Genomic DNA, 17,543 nt, shown 5'->3' on the forward strand with positions numbered 1-17,543 from the left:
GCTCCCCACCCGCAGCTCCCTGTGCGCCGGAAGCCCTCCTTCCGGGAAACCAGGAGGCCGGGAGTGAGTCGCCAGTGCGAAAACCAGCGCTCCCCGCCCGAGGCTCCCAGTGTGCTGGGGGCCCACCCTCCGGGAGCCAGCAGGCAGGAAGCTAGCCAGCCAGAAGGCTGGCACTCCCCACCCGCAGCTCCCCGTGCGCCGGAAGCCCACCCTCCGGGGAACCACGAGGCCGGGAGTGAGTCGCCGGTCCAAAGACCCAAAAAACCGGCGCTCCCCGCCTGAGGCTCCCCGTGCACTGGGGGCCCACCCTCCGGGAGCCAGCAGCCAGGAAGCTAGCCTCATGGTAAAATTTTGACTCTTTTGCATTTGCTTAAGCATGCTTTATTCACTAGTATGTGGTCTATTTTTGAGAAAGTACCAGTGTGGTCAAAAAGAATGTGTATTCTGTTGTTATTAGATGGAACACTGTATATATCTATTAAGTCCATTTGTTAAAGGGTTGGTTCAACTCACATGTCTTCGTTGACTTTTTGGTTTAGTTGTTCTATTTCTCACAGTGAGGTATTGAGATCTGCTGCTATAATTGTATTGATGTTTATCTGATCTTTTATGTGCATTAGAGTTTGTTTTATGAAGTTAGGTGCACCATGGAGTATATATGCTTGTAATACCTTTTTGTATTGAATAATTTATTAAATCAGTATGATCAGCTTTTGATTGACTTTAACCTGAAATCCACTTTGTCTAAAAAATTGGACAAATATTCCTGTTTGTTTTCAGGTTTCCATTGCATGGAATATTGTTTTCCATCCTTTGATTTTTAGTCTTTGAATTCCTTTCTGTGTTAAATATGTTTCTTGTATATAGCATACTATTGAATTTTGTTTCTTGATCCATTCTGCTAAACTGTGTCTTTTGATTGGTGAATTGAGTCCATATACATTGATAGTTATAATTGATAGGTACCGACTTAGTCCTGTCATTGTATTAATTTCCTGTTGCTATTGCTTTCTTTCCCTTCTAATTAATTGCTAGTTATACCTCATGTATTCATTTTATTGGACTGTTTGCCATTGTTGGCTTCATTGTCTCTTTCTAGGGTATCCTTGAGAATTTTTTGGAGTGTTGGTTTGGTGATCATGAATTTCTTTAGGTTTTCTTTATCACAGAAGGGTCTTATTTCTCCATCAATTTTGAAAGATAATTTTGCCGGATATAACAATCTGGGTTGGAAGTTATTTTAAGAGCTTTAAACACTTCATTTCATGCTGTCCTTGCCTTTAAGGTTTGTGTGGAGATATCTGTTGTAATTCTGATAGGTTCTCATTTAAAAATGTAATTCTGGGAGGTTTTCTTTTGTTTTTTTCTCTAGCAGCCTTTACGATTCTGTTCTTGTGTTTTATTCCTGATATATTTTTTGCGGGGGGGGGGGTGTTTCCAGTACCAGGAATCAAACTCATGACCTTGTGCTTGCCAGGCAGGCACTGTGCTGCTAAGCTAAACCCCCAGCTCTATTCCTGATATTTTAATTATTACATGTGGAATTTTTTTTTCTGATCATGGCTATTAGGTTTCTATATGCTTTGCTTATCTGTGTGTTAAATTATTTGTCCATGTTTGGAAAGTTTTCTGCTATTACTTATGTAAACAGATTTTCTTGTGCTCTTTGTCCTGTCCTCTGATTTTTTTTTTTTTTTTCTAATTTCAACTGTTCCTATATTAGTTCTGAGTCATCTAGGAGCTGCTAAATCCATTTTTCATGTTCCCTTTTTGTTTTCAAGGTTCCCATTTTCATGATCATTGACTACGGCCCTGTCTTTTAGGGCTGGTACTTTGTCTTCACATTGGTCACTTTTTTTGTTTGTTTGTTTGTTTTTCCAGTACCGGGAATCGAACTCACAACCTTGCACTTGCCAGGCAGTTGTTGTGCCGCTGAGCTAAACCCCCAGCCCCCACATTGGTCACTTCTGCTACCCATGCTTTTAATGATATGTTTAATCTCCTGAATTTCTTTTTGGAACTTTCTAATGAACTCCCATTTTTTCTATCCTAGGCATTCATGTTTTGCATTCTTTCTTTAGCACCACTAGCTGTTTTTATTAGTGTCTTCTTTAGACTTACTGGTTGTTGTTTCATTAGGTCATTATGTAATTATATCTTCTTTAAATTTGTCAAGGAAGCCAGGGATATAACTCAGCAGCACAGCACCTGCCTGGGCAAGGGCAAGGTCCTACTTTTGATCCCCAGGACCAAAAATAAATAAAAATAAAATAAAATAAAATAAAATTGCCAAGCACCTAATAGAACTGTTTTATCTCCCTTGGTAAAACATATCTGCTATGCAGCTTATGATTTCCTTCCCCTCAGTGCCCCCCATACCAATTTTGGGGGAGTTGAGAGGTTTTAGTGGCATTGGGTTGCCTTGTCTTTTCATGTGTCTGGCTTTTTTGTTTGTTTTCATGCTGGAGTCTGTAAATTCTTTGCCCCAGCCCCCCATTTTTCAGTTGCAAGCCACAGTATTGTTTACGATTCCTTAGGCAATCCAGGTTTTGGCACAGGGGGAAGACCAATCACATATTACCTTTTCTATGGTAGTAAAGTGACAACAGCATCAAATGTCAACTGGATACTGACAAACCTTCGGAACCACTCATGAGCAATTCTTTACCAAATTAAAGAGGACTCTGATTTTAATGAAGACAATTAGCCCCCCTTCCATAATGACCTATAGGAATTCAGAGCACTGATTTCACTGGATGTTGGCAGCAGTGCCAGACCTCAAACATCTCACTAGAGTGTACGATTTATTCTTCATAACTGCCCCCTCTGATTACTCCCACAGACCCTTGCCTCCCACAACAAAATACAGGCCCCAGGATCTTCCTGGGCATCCAGGAGTCATCCCAGGAGGCCCCTATTTAGCTCTCACCCTCTCCAACTCTATCTCCCAAGGCTGTCTCTCACCTGGTCTCCGTGGAAGAGTAAGACTTTAGTACTGAAGGAAACTCCCTGTACATTTGTCTCTTCTTCAGTTAGGTTAGTCTGTTGGCTGTCAACTCTGTTGCCTTGTGCTGTGGAGAACTCAGGGACTGGCAGCAGGGTGTGTAGTTCCCAGGTTCTCCTAGGTCCGGTGTGCTACTCCAGCCAGGACTCCAGCAGGCATCAGCATCGGCTGGGAGTGGGGGTGTTCTCTGTTTTTACAGTGGGGGTCAAAACCTACTAAATTGATTTCATAACTCACTAATGAGTTTGTACTACAGTTTGGCTAACTTGCCTTCCCTCTAATTTCTGTGAGAAATATTTGTACATGCTTGAAAAGGACATGAGAAATGAGATTTTGAACTTGAATTTGGAGGAAATATGGAACTGGGAAATGCAAATAGGTGAAAAGTGAGATTTATTATATGAAAGGTATTTAAATATTCAAGATCTGAATGATGAAACTGATAAAACTAACATCACCTGTGGTCAAGGCATATGAAAAGCATCCAGCCACTACTACTATTATTACTGGGCATTGAACTCAGGGTCTTCACACTGAGCTACATCCTCGTCCCTTTTATATTTTCATTTTGAGACAGGATCTTGCTAAGTCGTTAAATTGCCCCGAATGTGCTTAAAACTGCATTCTGCCTGCCCCAGCATCCCAGAGAACTGGGATTACAGGCAGGCAGTGTCTCACTGGGCCGTATCCAGCAATTAGATTGCTGCTCATCTTCAGGGTCCATTTCTGTGGTCGGTTATCTCTGTCACTGCTCATATTACCCTCAGGGTTGTTATACGCTGGGTTTCATGACTTCTGACTCATTTATCCACTAGATGTTTCACTCATGTAATCATTCTATATTGAACATGTCTATATGGCAGGTGCTGAGGATGCAGTAAAACACATAATAGCCTTGCCCTGTGTCTTCGATGTAGTGAGAAAAGAGACAAAAAAATGTGGAAAAATAAGTACTTTCACAGTACAGTAAGTCTAATGAGGAAATAAAATAGGTTGTAGGGTATGGAATGACTTTGGGATGAGTGTTGGGTGGGAAGAATATTTTGTATAGAATGCTAAGGGGATCTGAAGAGAGAATTTGCAGACAGCTCAGGAAAGTGAGTAAAGAGAACACATCAGCCATGGGACAGAAATCTGTGGGAGGAGCACAGAAATCAATACCAGATGCCTGAGACGGAGAAGTGTTCGGCACTGAATGAGGGGATAAGGCAGGCCCATGTGATTACAGTGCAGTGGACAAAGAAAGAATGCTAAGAGTGAGGCTAGATAGCCATGCTTGTCTTAAAGGCTTTGGAAAAGAACTTCAGTTTTCTCTAGTAACAGTGGGAAGTTATAGGTTTTAAGTATGGCAGAGGTGTGGTTTTCTTTTAAAAATTCTCTCCAGCTTCTCTCATAGAGGGCAACAGTACAAGGGGTGATCAAAATGTATGGTGAATATTTAAATGAACAATATTTATTACAGTAAAAGACATATTGCCATTAACCCCACCACTACCACCAATACTCCTCTCACTTGGAACACTTATCCCCCTGTCCTTACCACTTTCTCAAGCAGTTCTGGGAGATCTCTGTCATAAGTGTTTTTACAAGTGACTGCTGCTGCCATGTGCCATTCAATGCAAAGGCAGGATCATAAAAACATTACAGTGCATGCTCAGCCCTCTTATTTACTAGGTTTAGCTCTGTGTGACTTCTGGCTCTTCCCCCAAATCAAAATTATCACTTTTGGGGGGTGGGTACCGGGAATCAAACTCATGACCTTGAGCGTGCCAGGCAGGTGCTGTGCACTGAGCTAAATCCCCAGCCCCAAAATTATCACAAAAGGAAAGCATTTTGAGTTGATTCCATTTGTTGAGGCAGCCGTAAGAGCACAACTAAAGACAGAACTTCTTCAGAAAGCTGCAAGAATAATGGCCAAGGGTGGTTAAAGAGAAAAGTGAGGCAATCTAGGATGAGATGACTGCTGACACATAATTACAAATTCACTGTGTTTGAAGGTGTGAAATGGGATATAATTACTTATGGAGTGAGTTTGGTGGCTTAACATGATAGGACTTAGAATGGTCCTGCAGGCTTTAATATTCAGAGATCGAGTAGAGGAAGAGGTCACCAAGAAGAAATTTCAGTGAGATAGGGGGAAAATTGAGAGTGCATTGTTACGGGAACCAAAAACTAGAATGGGTTTTAAATAGCTGGGAACAATCGTCTCTGCCAAATTGCTCAGAGGGGTCAAGTTAGAGAGGACTGAGAACTCATTATCTGTGAAGTCACTGGTGATGAATATGACAAAGATCATTTCAGTAGATGCAATAAATGTATGTTTGGAGTCAGCTAACAAGAGAAATGAAAAAGTGGAAAGAGTAAGCAAGGCAACTCTTGCTAAGTTTCACTGGAAATGATGCTGAGACACAGAAGCTGGGGAGAATGTCTGTGGAAAGACAGCAGATAATGGCAGAAATGAAATCCTCGTGTGATCTGGAGCCCAGGGAGGACAGGGTGTACTTCTTCATTGTGGAAGGAATTAGTTCATACATTCAATCCAGGAAGGATAGTGATCTGATGGTGGGAAGATGAGGTAATTAGTATTTCCCAATGGCTTCTGTTTTTCCATGAAGTTTAAAGTGAGATCATCGGTTGAAAGTGAGGGAGGATGAGGTACTGGAGGTTTGAGGAAAGACGAGATGTGAACTAAATAATTTAGACAGTCGGAAATGTCATATTCATATTCATACTATACCAACAACTTAGCATCCTAATATAGTGCCCGGCACATTGGAGGCACCGAAAAAATTTTAAAACCATTATACTTACTTTTCTTGTTGCTGGGACAAAATACCTGACAACCAAAGTTAAGGGAGGAAAGGTTTGTTGTGGGTCACAGTTTCTAAATGTTTCTGTTCATAGCTGGCTGGCTCCAAGGCAGGGTGGCACGGGAGAGGGGCCCTGCAGAGGAAAAACAGTTCACAGCAGGCAGGAGGCGCAAAGCAGTAAAGTAGCAAATGACCAGCAGCCAGCCCGAGTTCTTTCTGTCCCTTTATATCCTGGCCTTTGGCTACCTGGCCTTCGGATGGTACCACCCACTCTCAGAGTGGGCTCCCCACTGTCCATACCCAGAACTATGCCAAACCAATCAGTGGACTAATTTAGAACTCACACACCCTTAACCCCAGCATCACACATCCTAGATCCAGCCAACCACCTCTGAAAAGCCTCACCTATGAACATGAGGGTTTGGGGGCACAACTAGACACAAGCCATAACAGTAAGAATCAGAAAAGAACTGTGATATACTTTAAGGCTTCTTTTTTTGGCCAGGCAGGTGCTATGCCGTTGAGCTACGTCCGTGTTCCAAAACCTTCCATCTCAACAATAAGAGTCATTTATCTGTAGCACAGTTCGGTTTATAAAAGGTGTAGAGTTACTAGAATTTATTTAATAAATACCAGAATGCTATAGGAGGGAGAATCTCTGTGAAAGGTAAGTTAAACCAAGATTACTATTTTATACTTCATTTTTTAAAGGACCACCTTTCTCCCTATGATGATTTTTTTTAAGAGTGAAGACAGTCTGTCTTTTCATTTTTCTATTATAAGGACACACATGAAACAGTCCCGGGCAAAAATAAGTTAAAAAAAATTTTTTTTTCAGTACTGGAGGTTGAAGTCAGGGCCTTGGGCATGCTATGCAAGCACTGTAACACTAAGCTATACCTCCAAGCCTTTTAAAAATTTTATTCTGAAACAAGGTCTCACTAAATTGCCAAGGCTGACCTCAAATTTGTAATCCTGCCTCAGCCTAAGTAGCTGCAATTATAGGCACGCATTACCATACCCGGCTCAAAATGATTTTTGAATAAATAAATGACTCTAAAACATCAGGAGCCTCCAACTCTAAAAGGATTTACAGGCTAAAATATAAGCATCTCCATGATATTTTAAATATTTCAGGGATGAAAAGCCATAGTGGGGTTATGAAGACAAACGTATTTTAGTGACATTTTGGAAGAGCCACAACAGACAACTTTCATCCACACCAGGCTTTCTTTGTGACATTGTCTCAAGAGTGAAAAACAATCTAAACGATTTTAGGTATCAGCAATGTAGCAATTCTTGTATTTATTTGGGTTTTAAAATGTTGATCTTCTCTCTATAGTACTTTGTCTCATTTACTTTACACTGTGTATTATTCTGACGTCCATTCCCAGATCTTTAGAATCTACCCCTCTTATTCACTGTTGTCCCCTAAGAAGGCTCTGAGAGATTTCATTTCTGTCCCCCTGGTGAAGCAACATATTTATCTAGGCCTTCTGGAGACCAGGCCCACAGCAAGGTTATTCCAAACTGGTAGATTCTTTCTTCATCTGCTCCTGAAGTTAGTCTGCTCATATTCTCAGAGTTTCATATGAATGGCCTTCCCATTAGTTGAAACATTTCAGGAGTAAAATATTTGAAAACAGAAATATAAAGAAGAAAAAATGCTTGGAAATATATGGGGCAGGAGAAGAAAAGTAGAAAACCAAAAATAGAAAGTAAAGACAAATCTGGGCTTTAAAATTCAGCCAATATAATTACGGTTACTCGACTGAGTGTGAAAAGAATATGATAAATTTCACTGCTGAGGAAAAAAGAGGCAAAGTAGCAAAGACTAAGGAAAAAAATCTAACTCTGAACTGGTCATTTTGCCCTTATAATGACAACAGAATTTTTTTTTCCACTGTGAAGAAATATACCAGGCCATATGTATCTTTGCTTTCATGTTTATATATTACTATACATCACAAAGGAGAGAGATATAAACCCACTTAATAAGGAGTTTACCAAGAACGTTTGGCTTTTCTGATTTAAATGGTTCTTAGGGGAAATGTGGTTTAGTCATTATGTGAGTGACTGCGGCCCTCTAGTGGCTATTTATATTTCCTACATGTGGATCCTAAAAGGCCTTTTGAGAAACCGACCCTTAGAGGGGAAAGTCTGCTGTTCCTCAATTGCCTTGAACTCAAGACATTCCTAATGCCAACGTGACATATTTGGAAGGCTTAGCCTCACCCTCTTCACATTTGAAAAAGGCAAACTTTCTCTCGGAAAAAAACAAGCATGACCTGGGTAATAAAATATAGTGCAAAATAAATCCTAAAAGCTTGTCAAAAATTTTCACTAAAATTTAGATGTATCAAGTCTGTTTGCATGGCTCATTATATACATACACATACTTTTCCAATGATGTAATCTGGTCTATATTATTATTAAACTTCCATCTCAATATGAGGAAACAGCTTATTGAGCTCTCTATTCAGGAGGATGACTTGCACTAAAAGCTTCCTATCTTGCTATAGTAAGTACTCTAGTGAGAGTGACTCTTTCTGTAAAATGCTAAGCCTATTAACCTCTCAAATGAGTCACAATCTATGAATATATCCAGACTTAATGAGGGAAACAGAATTATGGCCAGATTAAAAAAATATATTGTGAAATGCATCTAAATGACTAAACACATAGCTGATTTGGTTATTACATTAAGATGCTTCTAGTAGTACAACACATTTCTACTTAGTCTATTAAAGATGAGAATTTCATGTTGTACAGGAGGCTACTGCATACCTACATCGGAACAATTCTACTAGTTTCAAGAAAGATTTGGCATAGATCTTAAATATTAGTTGGGTAAGTTTTGTTAAAGATTTTCATCCCCTTCTCTCAAATTTACTGCAGCCATAAATCAGAATCATTTTACTTATTGAAAAGAAATTAAAAAACTATAGTTTGTCAATACTGACCAGTGAATAAATTCAGGAAATATGCTAGGTTTATTTAAAAACAAAAGTATAAACAGAATAATTTTGAACAGCTGGCTAATCCCAGATCAGATCATTGGAAACAAAATGATCACAGAACAAATTGATTTTAATTTTAAAACAAATTGATCACAGAACCATATTCTTATACAAACATTTATTTTAATTATCTTTAACAGTTCTGAGAATTGAACCCAGAGCTTTCACACTGAACTAGATCCTCAGCCCTTTTTATTTTGAGAGAGGATCTTGCTAACTCACTAAGTTGTCCATACTGGGCTTGAATTAGAGATCCTCCTTCCCTAGCCTCCTACAGTGCTGGAATTATAGGCATGGACCACCACATCTGGCACAAATATTTCTTGTATAATGATGGCACACAACCAGATTCCTTGAAGATAGATGACTGAACATTTTATATCTTCAGGCTCCAGAATACTTCCATAAGAACAGTAAGTGTTCAGTAATTTTACACTTTTGTCGGTATGGCTATGATTGGCAGAATTTTTATAATGACCTCAAGATTTCTATCTTTTGGTTATTCAAATAATTCTATAACTTTTTTCATGAAGGGCCTTCTCAGATGCAATTAAGATTACTAATTAGCTGGATTTGTATTCCCAGCACTGAGGGGAAGCTGAAGCAGGAGCACTACAAATTCAAGTCCCCCCCTGGGGTCCAAGCCTGGTTAAAGTTGAAAGTCCCTGCTACTGTGGTTGATCCTGACACTTGGGTGAACACATTCCTCTGCTGAGTGTGTCCTAACTGGGACTATAATATGACAGAGGGTCATAAAGCCTTAGATCAGTACCGAATTGTTCTCCTGAAGACCTCAAAGAAGGAGGCAAAAAGCCAATAAACATGTCTAAAGTTACCCACTGGAGTCCTCACTGGAAAAAAAATCTGCCAAAGCAGATCCTGCAAGATTGATGGATACTTTATCAAATATAAATTCCTGTACATGCTTGAGTGTCCTATACCTCTCCTGGGAAGTGATCAGCCTCCTTCACACTCAGGCCCACTGTCACAAACTTGATATTGACTCTGACTGTACCCTGGGAAGAATATCACCTACATAAGCTTGAAATGCCTGATAATCATAATTCTGAAATTTTGAGGCTTGTTTCCAGAAGTATGGACAAGGGACTCAACCCCGGAGCTTGCTATCAATCATTCCCCTTTGGTGACTGAGCTCTGTCCCAAGGCAACCCCACCTGCATCACCAGTATACCTCTCCAGCCTGTAAAGCCAGTTCAAGACCTCCACGCTGCTAGTGCCAGCACAACTGCCCTCCATATATGTTGCTTCAGTCTTCTGCCATCCACAACCTACTGGTACGCCTGATGGGACCTACAAAAAAAATGCCTTCTTCTGCCTTCAGTTGACTCCTGTCAGCCAGACCCTCTTCACCTTTAGAGGGAAAGACTCCAGTTCTGGACAGTCTGTGGTTGTGGAGGGCAGCAAAAACAAGAGCAAAAACTGGGCAGAGCACACCTTTATTCCTCCCTTACACTGTATGCAAGCTACTTCCCAAGGTGGGTGCAGCACTCACACCACCTCCCTGCTCTCCTCCTGCACAGGATGAGGAAGCTTACAAAGTGAGAACCCTGGCCCCCTGCTGAGTGGCTTAGTTAAACTTCTAAACTTCTTAGGTTGACACAATGTATCAATCATTACAGGCCCTTTTTCCGAAAGATCAAACTGGGGCTTGGGGGCTGGAGGTTTAGCTCAGTGGTACAGTGCCTGCCTGGCAAGCGCAAGGTCATGAGTTCGGTTCCCAGAAGTGGAAAACAAACAAACAAACAAACAAACAAAAAACTGGAGGTTGGGGCTTCAAATTACAAGTATCCTGGGAATCAGTCCCTCTGGCCTTGTAAAATTTACGTCCTTTACACATGCAAAATATATTCACCCTGTCTCAACAGAACCCCTCCTCCCTCCCTTTAACCCATCCTAACATAAATTCCATGCTCAAAGTCTCATCTTGTTTTGTGTGCTGGGAACTGAATCCAAGCACTCTACCACCAAGTCACATCTCTGTCTCTCTAAAGTCTCATCTATAGATATTTCTTTACTTCTAAAGGAAATAAACCCCAATAAATGTAAATTTAAAATATTAAGTAAAAAAATGTATTACATACACCTAACCTACTGAACATCATTGTTTAAACTCTCAGAACATTTACATGAACCTTTAGTTGGGCTAACCATCACAGCATCTAACTTACTAGTCCTAGGTAAACACAAACCTTTCTCTCTCTGCCTGTTCTAGACATTTCATATACATGAAATTATGCAATGTGTGACTTTTTATGACTGACTTCTTTCACTTAACACGGTTTAAAGGTTCATCCTACAACTGATGTACTTTCATTAGTACTTTATTTTTTATTATGGTCAAACAATACTCCATTGTATAGATACACTACATTTTATTTATTCATTCATCAGTTGATGAGCATTGGATTGTTTCTACTTTCTTAATCTGAGAGAAGGCATCTATGAAAACCTATAACTGACACCATTTTTACTGGTGACACAATAGATTTTTCTCTTAAGAAGTAAGGTAGAAATGTTTACTCTCACCATTTATTTTCAATACTTATGAAAAAAAGCATTTAACGGAGGGTTTTAGCCAGTGAAAAGGGAGGAAAAGAATAGAGACCTTCATATTTGGGCTATTATGAATAACAATGTTCATAACATTCATATACAGATATTATAAATACACAAACGTTACAAATATTTTTGTGGACATATGTTTTCATTGCTCTAGGGATAAAACAGTAAGATCATACGATAACTCAATGTATAATTGAGAAACTGCTAGACTCTTCCACAATGGTAGCACATCCACTTTGGATTCCCACCAACAGTCCATGAGGGTTCCAACTGCTCCACCTCCTCATCAACATTTGTTATATATTTAATTATAGTTATTCTAGTCAGTATAAATTATTTCTTTGTGGTCTGGATTTGAATTTCCCAGATAGTTAATGATACCAAACGTCATTTCATGTACTTACTGGCCATCTGTATATCTTCTTTGCAGAATGATTTATTGTGTTCCTTTGACTGTTTTTCAGTGTTATGGTTTGAATCCAGCTCCCTCCATGTTAGGCAAACCCTCTGCTGAGCTACACATCCAAACTTCCTTTGCCCATTTTTAAATTGTCATTACTGAGTTCTAATGATACTGATTAATTTTCCTATTAAAATAACTGTATTCTTGGATAACCCTATTTTGTCATGATATATTATACTTCTTATATAGCACCAAATTTGATTTGTCAAAATTTTATTTATAATTTTTCATCTATGCTTATGAGGGATTTTAGCCTATAGTTTTCTTGTAATAACACTGTCTGATTTTGGTATCATGATGATGGGCTCATATAACAAGCTAGGAAGCTGAAGGCTATCCTGGACTATACAATGAATTTTTTTGTTTGTTTGTTTTGTTTTTTTCCGGTACCAGGAATCGAACTCACAACCTTGCGCTTGCCAGGCAGGCGCTGTGCCACTGAGCCAAATCCCCAGCCCCTATACACTGAATTTGAGACCAGCTTTTACTACCTAGTGATATTGTCTCAAAATTCTTTTTTAAAAATGCTTTTTGTTTTTGAGTAGCAGACATTGCATTACCTTATAAAGTTAGTGTTCCTCAGCTTTGTAGATAAAAATCTAACCATCTAGAAAAACTCGTTTATAGTAATAAAGTTCACAGAAAACAGATATTTAACCCAAAATACCAATTTATAATTAGAAGTCTCTTATGAATAAAAATTCACACTGGTCCATTACTACATTGTCATTAAAAAAAAAAAAAAGGAGTTGTGTAGAAAGCAAATGTATAATTATTTAGTTGCATGGTAAGCATGGAATCAGAAGGTGGGTTAACTGGATATCTACTGAAAACACAAGAATGTAGTCTTATTTATTATGTATATATTCCCTGTATAGCTCTTGGCTGCAAGTAAATAAAATGTTTGAATTGGCTGGCTAAAGTATTTGTACTGCTAATTTTTGCCTCTCAGGCTAAGGTGATAGGTGACAAATAGGGTGGATTTGTAGAACATAATGTATTTCTGTGGGATATGCCTAGGAAAGAAAACCACCTAAAGTACTAGATTTCTTGCAAGTACATGAGAAAGGGGCTAGAGTAACTGTTATTTTTGTTTTTGCAGTACTGGGGATTGAATCCAGGGGCTCACACAGCCTAGGCATGCATTCTGTCCATGAGCTAGGTCCCCAACCCTTTTAGTTTTGAGACAAGATCTCATTAAGTCACTCAACCTGGCCTCACACTTGCAACCCTCCTGCCTCATGTTCTCACACAGCCTATGAAGTTAGCTGAAACTTCAGGCATTGGCTCTTATAGACTAGGAAAGATGACATGAAATTGTACACAATCTTCAAATGTGCCAGCCTCCTCCTCATCCAAATATTTGTAATTTCCTCTCTGCTTGTAACATTCTCCTTGCTGCCCCATATTCTACAGCACCTTGCCTCTCTCATCTTCTTAGGTCCTGTCATTTGCCTGACTTTACTTTTCAACCTTTGTTGTTTTTTTTTTTGGTTTTTCTCGGGTACCGGGAACCGAACTCACGACCTTCCACTTGCCAGGCAGGCGCTTTGCCGCTGAGCTAAATCCCCAGCCCCCAACCTTTGTTCTTAATCTAAAAAATAATCTATAGGAGCCCTTTCTTGACTTCCTAGGTATGAACTCTCACAGCATCTCGTACTTCTCCATCATGGCATCTACCTCATGTTCACAAGAGAACGACTATTCTTTTCTTCACTAGTATGTAAACCGTAAAAATGAAGAAATGTTTCTGTCTTGCTCTACATTTTATCTTTAGTGCCCAGCACCGTGCTGCCACATTGGTGCTCTAAGTGTATTTTTTTTTGTTGTTTGATAAAGATCCCAATGAGGGCAAACTAAGGCGACATCAAAAGGGACAGTATACACTGACTGAGGAGTGAAAACAAAACAATGAAATGAAAACAGCGAGTTTATTTAACTCTTTTAAGAACCTGAGCCATGAAATGAAATGATATAAGATGGGTAGTTAAGACTATTGTGAGACTGAAGAAGAGTTTTCTGTTTTCTGTTTTGGCTAGAAACATGGACATGTTTAATGTTGGTGGGTGTCTTAGTCCACCCCAGTCATGCCATTCCGTATCATAAACCAGGAAGCTTACAAGAAATAGAAATGCATTTCTCACAGTTTTGAGGCCGGGTAGACTAAGACTGAGGCACACTGGTGTCGGGTGAGGACCCACTTTCTGGTTCACAAACAGCGCTTTCTTGATGGCGAAAGTTGAAAGAGTCTTAGGTTTCTTTTATGAAGTACCAATCCCCTCGCCTCCCAAAGGCCCCACTTATTAATATGCCATTACCCTGGGGCTCTAGATTTTAACTTGTGAATTTTGGTTGACAAAAACATTCAGACCATAGCAATGGAAAAAATCAAGACATAAGAAAAAATGAAGATACAGGTGCTGGGAAATAAATGATAAAAAGAAGTACTGAAGGAAATTTTTTTAAAAAAGGGATTCAAAACTCATGTAGACAGATTACCTAGAAGGAAACCCAGATTTCAATAAGATGAAAAATAGGTAAAATGAATGCAGACTCAGACTAAATTTATAAATTTAGGGCCAGAAAATTGTGGGGATTCTCTTCTGATGGCTGCCTCTTTTTCTCTGAAGCAGAAGGTGAAGTCACCTGCTAAATATGGATGTCATATGAGGTCACATAACGGTGTCATAACCACTTAGGTCTGACACAGACAGAGAGAAACTAACTTGTGCAAAGTGACACAGCAAACAGTAGCAAGGCCAGGCTCCAAACTGATCAGAATTAATCAGGTTCTAGGGCCCAAACTTTTCACAACAGGGTTACGCCTGCCTCAGTAATAGCAGTTAAAATCCACTGAGTACTTACTGCATTCGGGTAGTATACTATTATTTCACAGGTGTCGCTGCATTTAATCCTCACCAGATGCTGCCATTAGATATTGCTTTTATTTTATATTTAAACAGACTGAAGTTTAGTTATTTATTGGTCAAGGTCATATACCTTATAAACAAGGATCCAGGTCAAATACAGATATGCAATTTCAGAGCCCATTTCTTATTTTTAAATTGCTTTTTTTTTTGGTACCTGGAATCCAACTCACACTTGCCAGGCGAGCACCATGCTGCTGAACTGTATCTCCGGCCCTTATTTTTAAATTTCTGAGATTTTTTATTGAGGTATAATTTATGAACAATGAGACAACTATTTTAAGGATACAATTCAATCAGTTTGAACAAATTTATAGGAGTGGCACTAACAACCTAATCAAGACAGAAAACATTTCTGTTACCCTAGAAAGTTTACTCCTGTTTTTTTCAATTCAGTTCTTCCCACTCTCAGAAGCAATCTCTGTTCTGATTTATTATAGATGTTTTGTCTATTCTTGAAATTCAAATAAATGGTATTGTGTACTATTTACTTTTGTGTACAGGTTTGTTTTTTCCTTCAGTATACTGAGATTTATCCATGTTACTGGGTGTAATTATAGTTCACTTTCTGATAGTATTTAAGTGTTCAAATGTATCAAGTTGCTTATTCATTCTTTCACTGACATCTGAGTTATCTCTATTTGTTGCCAATGGAAAAATAATACTGTGAACATTAATGTCCAAGTCTTTGGTGGATGTATATTTTCTTTTCTCTTGATTTAATACACAGGAGTAGTATTACTGATCATGTAGTAGATTGATGTGTAATATTAAAAGAAACAGCTAGACAATTTTCAAAGTCATTCCAGATGCTCAACATCATTTGGTATTCTCAGCCTTTTTAACAGCTTTTCTAGTAGGTATCTCACTGAGCTTTTTTCGTTTTCCTGATGGATAAAGATGTTGAACACTTATAAATGTGCACATGACCATTCACACATACTCTTCTGTAAAGTGTTCAAGTGTTTTACCTACTTTTAAATTGGGATGTTTGTCTTAAAAACTGATTTAGAGTGAACATTATAAATTTTGGATATAACGTCCTTCTTATCTATATTAAGCACTCTGTAATTTGCCTTTTCCTTTTCTTAATGGTGAGTTCTTATGAACACAAATCAACTTTGATCAAGTCCAATTTATTAAGCTTTTCTTTTATAGTTAGTGCTTTCTGAGTTGTAAGAAGTCTTGGCCTACCTCCACATCATGAAGTTGTTCTCCTATTTCTTTAGCTTTCATGTTAACGTCTATGACCCATTCTAACCTAAATTTAATACATAATATGAGCAGAGGACAGATATTAATTTTTCTCAATTGTATCATTCTGGGACTTTCAACACTGAATGACTTTGATCCTTGTTAAAAATCAAATATATGCCTTTACATATCATAAAATATAAATATATAGTTTACTGTGTTCTATTGATATATCTTCTTTTGATTCTATTAATATGTTAACTTTACAATAGTTCTTAAAATTAGGTCGTACAAGTCCTCCAACTTAGTTCTTTTTGAAGATTACTTTGTCTCCTCTAGGTCCTTACCGTGTAGAATTAGAGTACAGATTTCTTTTAAAAAATGAAGAAGAAAATACTGGGCTTTTGTTTGGGTTTACAATGAATTTATAGATCAATTTTGGAAAGGACATTTTTACAATATTGAATCTTTCTATTAATGAACATGGTATCTACTACCTATATATTTATATTTTTAATTCGTCTTGGCAATGTTTTATAGTTTTTAGTGTACAAATCTTTGTATTTTCTATTTCATTTCATTCTAAATATATTTTTAATGTTACATTTAAAATTTTTAATTTACCAATTATTTGTTAGCAGAAATATAAGTTTGCACATTGACCTACATCCTATAAACTTATTAATAAGCTCATTTATTAGTTCAGGTAGTTTGACTATTTCTTAGGATTTTCTACAGATAAAGCCATGCTACAGACAGACTTCTTCCTTTATAACTTGTTTGCCTTTTATTTTTCCTTGCCATATTATACTGTATAGTATACATCTACTACTATTGAATTAATGAAAGCAGATATCCTTGCTTTGTGCCTGATCTCAGGAGAGAAACATTAAGTTTTTAATCATTTGAGTAATGTTAGCTATAGATTTTTCATAGATGTCTTTTATCAGATTGAAGATGTTTCCTCTATTCCTAATTTGTTGAGTTTTTAAAATAAAAATGGCTGGGCGTGGCGGCGCATGCCTGTAATCCCAGCACTCGGGAGGCTAAGGTAGGAGGACCCTTGTGAGTTCGAGACCAGCCTGGGCCACAAAGTGCGCTCAAGGCCAGCCTGAACTGCATAGTGAGACCCTGTCTCAAAAAAAAAATAAAATAAAACAAAATAAAAATGATATTAAATGTTGTCAAAAGCAATCATGAAGAGAAATGATTATATTTTTCTACCTATTTTGTTTATTCTGGGAACACCATTAATCCATTTTTTTTTTCAGTCATCTTTTTTTCATGTTTAAATATTAATTCAACATGGACTTACTGTAAAAGACATGCTGGTATTTATTTACAATTCTCTTTATATTTCTGTATTTATCTCAGTAATATTTTGTCTGGAATTTCCATGTCTATATCAGAAGTTGACAAATTTTTTATCTAAAAAACCACAGAGTAAATATTTCAGACTTTGTTAATATTCAATTTTGTGGCTACAGTGCAAAAAAAAAAAAGCAACAGACTTTTATTTCAAGTCAAAGATAGGCCAGATTT

This window comes from Chinchilla lanigera, unplaced genomic scaffold (genome assembly GCF_000276665.1).
Source record: "Chinchilla lanigera isolate Chin_1 unplaced genomic scaffold, ChiLan1.0 scaffold00022, whole genome shotgun sequence".
In the NCBI taxonomy this organism is placed as follows: domain Eukaryota; kingdom Metazoa; phylum Chordata; class Mammalia; order Rodentia; family Chinchillidae; genus Chinchilla; species Chinchilla lanigera.